Genomic DNA, 6636 nt, shown 5'->3' on the forward strand with positions numbered 1-6636 from the left:
CAGCTTCTGTTGGCTTGTTCGTAGCTTTTGAATATTTAATTTGCCCGCGGATGTTTTAATATTAACTTTGCTCGAGTATATTTTACTGTTTCAACTGTTATTTCTAGCGACTCCAGTTGGTTTGTTTGTTCGTTGCTTTTAAATATTTAATTTGCTCGCGTAGCTAGTTTAATGTTTTGACATGCTGATGCACCCACCCTAGATGATGGAAGAGGCAGCGAACCCGCTGTTTTCTGATTGGTCGAACATTCTGAAAATTATAAAACTTTGAATACCTGTAACGTTTTTGGAAAATTTTTCTGGAATAAAAGAATAACAAATTCGGATTCAGCGTAAAAAATTACATCTAAATGATATATTAAACAATTTTTTAAAGATAATTGTAAACAGTGACGAAAACCACAAAGATCCCCTTTTCGAAATGTGGAATTTCCAAGGGTCCCACTAGTAATCATTAATATATTTATTGTTGCGTGGTGGAAATGCCAAAAAAAACCCCAAAAAAAACAACAACCTAGTGTAGTGTACTAAATGGTAACGAGGGTAAGATTCTGAAAAAACAATTCTGAAAGCTATGGACGGTTTTACATTAGTCACGTCACTGATGTTGTTTGTAATGTGATAAACGTCATACACAGTCTCTAAATACACGAAAGTCGTGAGAGACGTCACCAATATGTGTGGATTTGGGACTAAATACATTATATGCGTGTGAATGTGTGTATGTATGTATGTGTATGTCAGTGTGTGAGAACACACTGATACATATTCATCATTCATACATACATACATACATACATACATACATACATACATACATACATACATACATACATATATATATATGTATAGTCTGCTATTGGCTGAGGTTGCTTTCGTCTGAAGCTTTATGCAGTTTCGACTTAAGCATGGGTTTGGATTTCTACGATAAACTCCACATTCATATTGCTTGGAAGTTAAGGCAACAGAATCACTTTTTTAACCCAAGATGTGATGAAGGTATGTTGTCAGTCACAATGGAGATGGTCTTTTATTTTAATGGCTTCGGTTGGCGGCAGTTGCAGATCTTCATGGTCTTTGTAGGTCCTCCAACACTTCGAGATCGATACATTTCATGTTCCTATTGAATAAACTGCAAGTAGACTATGGATAAGGAGAGGATTCCAGAAGGAGACAGTTTGGAAAAGAAGGAAAGTAAAACTGGCTAGTGTGGGTGTTGAGGTGAGAGTGAGATGTGGGGTGAATACAGCACGTGACACGAGATGAAACCCTATTTTATCCAGCTACAATCGCTGTTCTTTTACAGGTCTCTCTCTTCCTCTATCTCTGTCTCTGTCGTCTGTCTGTCTGTCTGTCCCTGTCTCTGTCTCTGTCTGTCTGTCTCTCTCTCTCTCTCCCCCTCTCTCTCTCTCTCTCTCTCTATCTATCTCTCTATCTATCTATCTATCTATCTATCTATCTATCTATCTATCTATCTATCTATCTCTCTGTTTCCGTGTATCGCTGTTAGATTAGCTGAAATCATGTTTAATCCTGTTAGTATCGTTATCCTTTTTCAAAAGGTTTCCCTCTCTATTTCTCTTTCTGTTTTTTTCTTCCTCAACTCCTTCACATCTTTCTAGCTAGATTGAGATTTACAACCTTGATGGACCGAGACAAAAGCGTTCCATTGTCATAGTTTCTACGTATTTTAGTTTCTTTTTTCGAATGTGGCACAAGCAAAAAAAAACCCCGAAAGACCTTGTTTTCGACTTATATTTTTGCAGCATTTTTAATAACAGTGCCTGTGACGCTTCAGACTTGTTACACTGGTGAGAAGAAATTATTCTTAGAACACCACTAAAGGGACTTAAGTGTTAGGTGATGATTTTAAATGTTTCTTTGGATAGAAGCGGCAGAGTGAGGAGATAGCACGTCTGGGAGCCAGGGGATGGTGTATGTTGGTGAATAACTTCATACTGATCAGTCGCCTGGCCTTTTCTTTGAGAGAGAGAGAGAGAGAGAGAGAGAGAGATAGAGAGAGAGAGAGAGAGAGAGAGAGAGAGAGAGAGAGAGAGAGAGAGAGAGAGAGAGAGAGAGAGAAATAAAGCGAAGATTGAAAGGTTTGGCTAGAATAGAGATTATCTCTGGGACACATGATTTGAGAGAAATTGAAGGAATGCTGTCAGATATGGAGGCATTGTTAATTCGAGGCGTCGAAAGATTATTTCGCACTTTTTTGGGCCGTTACCAACACGTTTTTTTCCCTTTTGGCTTAATATACCTTGGACTACTTATTTTATGTGTAGTTCTTTAAAGATAATATGGTGCATATTTGAAGAAGATTTGACTGCTATTACAATTTAGATCAGCAACCACGTAGAGGTTCACACACTGGCCGCTGATAGTGTAGGTATTATTGATCCTGGCTAGCATTGAGTCATCAAATCCATACCCCAAGGTGTTTCAGTTGCGATAATTCTGCCGTTTTTTCACACCTCGAATGTAATTAGGATTGTATTATCCAAAATGTTTTCCCCTTTTAACACAATGAAAGCAAGATTTGAGGGAGATTTGAGTGTTATATCTTGCAGTCCGATCGGCGAGTGAAAGATCACTCCATTGGACTATGAAGAAGACATGTTTGATATGGTGGTGGGCAAGAAATGTTGGATCTATAAATCATGTTACCACCGTAGATAAGGTGAAGTTTCCTGATGTGACATTTGTATTCACATGATGTCCATAGCTAGAGCTCTTTTTAAGGCTTCCAAAACTTGTAGGAGGAAGAAAGAAAGTTATCTTTAGACTGTAGAGTTGGATGAAATCTTTGTAAGGGAATGGACCAAACTAAAGCACTCAAGGGTCAGGTGGTCGGGTTAACTATCTCCTTAAGTAGATGTGGTCGGTTGAGAGGATCCAAATCTTCCACATGCAATGATTTCTCCATAATCCGGCAGCAGACGAAAAGTTTTATTTATGCTCTACTATACCTAGTCAAAGTTAAAGATGCCCCGATGGTAGAAGAGTATGTTTGTTGAGGGTAATTAACACCTGTTAGAGTAAGAAATGTGATGCAAGTGAATCTAAGCACCCAGTCTTCGGTGATAATCTTAGCAATGATGAATAGAATAAAGATAAAGATAAATACACAGGTAAATATTCCAATGAAACACCGTTTATTTATCTTGTTTAAATAACAGATCCTTTTCTGAATCACAGTGATCTATACTGTTATTGTTGCTGTTGTGATGGTAGTGGTGCATTTCAAAGGCAGCCCTAATTGAACAGACCTAAAAGATAGATAAGAATAAGCCTGATACTTATCAATGGCTTTCCTAGTGTTAAGTAGATGAGAGATAAATATTTTACTTGATATAACAATGTTCTTTCAAAAGAGGCTTTTCCTTTTTGGGAGAAACTGAATTCTACGCTGTACGTCACCAAATGCTGGTCAAATTCGACATGTCGCTGCTGCTTAGAAGTGTGAATCCTACTAACAGCCAATTAGATCGAATCGTTAAAAGAGTAGTGGATACGAAAGTGAGGCTGTGACAGGATACAAACTACCTACAGCTCATTGTTTTTTTCTTGTTAGCCTATTAATTTAGCAGCCTTTCGTATCTGAGCTTGTTTTACTCTTCTAATCAAGTCAACTAATATAGTTTGACTGCAACCCAAAGATATTAATCAATAAATCAATCAGGTATTTCTCTTGGGAGTAGATATAGTCGCGTGAGATGAACGTTTCAGTGGTCTCCAATAAGCCTTGTGTTATGACCAAATGCATCTAAATCTGGTATGCATTTATTTGGTCCAGAACTCTCACTGTTTCTGTGAAATAAATATTTCGGTAATCCTTTTTAGAACAACAGAGATCCAAAGACCTACTGCTTTATATTGGTTCTTGTAGAACAAAACAAATGAGAGAAAAATCTCTCCTTGACTACAACATTGACCTTGTGTAGGTAGAATTTAGTGTGCTAAGATTTAAATTAAATACTACAAACCAAACACTCGTTAGTTCCATAGTACTTCCGCTGCTTAAGGATTTGGGGACAGATTGGTACCTACTTAGTTTAATGCTATTGACCATTGGGAATTAAGTAACTTAACGATGGACAATGCATTAGAAATGACAGACGTACGAACCATGTGTATGAGAATTAATAAAAAAGGATTAAATAGGTAAAATTAGATTCGAAGAAGAAAGAAAATGAATAAGTAATTGAATAAATGTAAAATTTATTTTTGATTTAAATATTTTCCAGCGATTCTTGCAGCAGAAAAAGTTAAAAAATATGCAAGGCTTCACCCAGGCGAAGAAATACCATCGTATATTCGCTGGAGAAGAAGAAATATATATAAACTTGTACCCCATCCACCGATACTCGCACACAAATTATATAAGAGACCATTTCATAAAAGACAACCGTTAAAAGTAGATCCTAAGTATCCTCTCCTTCAGAGACGTAGACGTCTCTCAATAAAAAGCGAACAGCTTAGAACAACGTTGCTGCAACATTGCGATGTCCGACCCTACTATTTAAATGATTTTGAAAAGAATGAACAATTTTACCAGAATGTGTTCCCTCTACTTGGTGAATGGAATGAGAACAACGAGTACTCTTTCACAAGATATACTGAGGACAGTATTGTCAAGAACACGAGCGAGGACCAGAAAATATTCTGGAGAAAAGTAAAAGTATCGCAACAAGAGTACAGCAATAAGCTAGATAAAATCTTGAATCAGTTGAGAAACGAAAAGCTACTTGTTTCAAAGACTAATCTCTCTTCAGATGTGTTTTATCCCTGGAAATGGAAAATTAAGTAAAGATAGCAACAACATTATTACCAACAACAAATATAGCATGAAGAAAAACAAGAAGATGTAAAGGACATACAAATGTATGTGGGGTGGGAAAGACGAGTTACACAAAGACGAAGGGACGCTAAAGTATGAGAAAACATTGATTAAAACTAGATATATACACATAAAATTGTATTTCTTTAATTTATCATTGAAGACTTCCTTGGTTGTACGGACAAATAAGGACTCAAGTTCTTTGAATAGTTGACAGGTAAAATGATGTAAGTATTCCAGGTAACTTTTACTAATATTTTATCATTTTCAGGTTCTCTGTTGTTTGATCCCATCTCCTGCCCGATCAGCTCTTTGTCAAGATCGTCCTCACAGATTTCATAAAGGTTTTTTTTATTGCATCTTTATTGATCTTTCGAATGGTTGTGAAGACCATTTAATTCATGTAGAGGGATGGATTGTATACCACCTGAGGTAGGTTTCCTTTCATAAGAGACAAGACTCCTTTTCATCAGTTAGATACTTCTCTTGCCGGAAGAAAGGACTTTTCACAAGAGAATGAATCTTCACCGAAGAGCATCTCCCCATAAAAAGTATACCCACGCTTTCTAATTGTCTTTATCTCCTGATCTAGGCTTCATCTAGTGGATGGAATAGTACTTCTGTGAAGGGCTACTTCCAGGTCGTTTAATTTTCGTTGTTATTGTTGCTGTTGCTGCTGCTCTGAGGCTGGAAAAGGACGTTCTTAAGGATTCTTGGTTAACTTCTAGAAACGGAGACAGAACGATTTATTTAATGACTCCAGAGCTTTCCTGGTGCCCCCTTCGGACCCGCAACAGCTATTGTTACTATTGTCATTGATTTTGTTCTTTTAAACCTTCTGGAAGAGAAGACCTTAAATGTGTGACAGCCAGGATTTTTGCTCCGCATATTGAGATGTAATGCCTTCCTCCTACCTTGAAACCGCTCACTAACCTAGAGAAGGTCATTCACATATATCTTTGAATAACCGGACATTTTCAGTAATTACCCCAAGATCCAACGGGATTGGCAAATACAGTTTTATATTATCTTAGTCGTTGGACAGCAGTAGGTCGAGAAAGATAACCATTATCATAATAATTACTGGCATTACTAAAGATAGCGTAAATTTATTTTGCAATACTTCTATATTATACCTCTTATAATTTCACGTATGTGTGTGTATGTGTGTGTGTGCGTGTGTGAGTGTAAGAGAGATAGAGAGAGTGAGAGACAGACAGACACAGAGAGAGTGTGTGTGTGTATGCGTGCCCGAGTATGTGTAGGTACGTACATACGTATGTACGTATGAATATATATATATATATATCTGGATATGTGCACGTATTTATGCATGCATGTATATGTGTATATATGGGTATTTATGTATGTATGTATGTGTGTATGTATGTATGTATGTATGTATGTATGTATGTATGTATGTATGTATGCTTGCATGCGTGTGACTGTACGTCACTCTAGTAAAGTAAATAATTACTCAATCTAACATGAAATACATTGTCTATAACCGTATGCATGGAGGGACAGATGACAATGCAAGGTAGGGCAACACTGATATTCACTGTATATTATATTATTTACAAACATTTGTTGTTTTATTGTTATTGTTGTGAATATATATATTACATAAACTTAGAAGCGTTAAGTGGGTTGGTATTTTACAGAAAATAAATTAAATTTCGAACGCGGGATAGATAAAATTGAATCTAAAGCAAAAAGTAAATTTCGAACACGGGATAGCTCTGAAAATAGCCTGGAAAATTGGGTAAATACCCCTAGAAGTCGGGTGGGTG

General features: G+C 36.7%; 1 long non-coding RNA gene across 1 annotated transcript; it reads left to right on the forward strand.

The window, feature by feature from the left end:
* Positions 1-747: 747 nt before the first annotated feature.
* On the forward strand, positions 748-4979 carry LOC106871324 (uncharacterized). The gene is made up of 2 exons (XR_008265086.2): positions 748-999; positions 4251-4979. It is a non-coding gene; the product is annotated as an uncharacterized LOC106871324 (long non-coding RNA).
* Positions 4980-6636: the final 1657 nt, after the last annotated feature.

This window comes from Octopus bimaculoides, chromosome 10 (genome assembly GCF_046866305.1).
Source record: "Octopus bimaculoides isolate indiv1 chromosome 10, ASM4686630v1, whole genome shotgun sequence".
Taxonomy (NCBI): domain Eukaryota; kingdom Metazoa; phylum Mollusca; class Cephalopoda; order Octopoda; family Octopodidae; genus Octopus; species Octopus bimaculoides.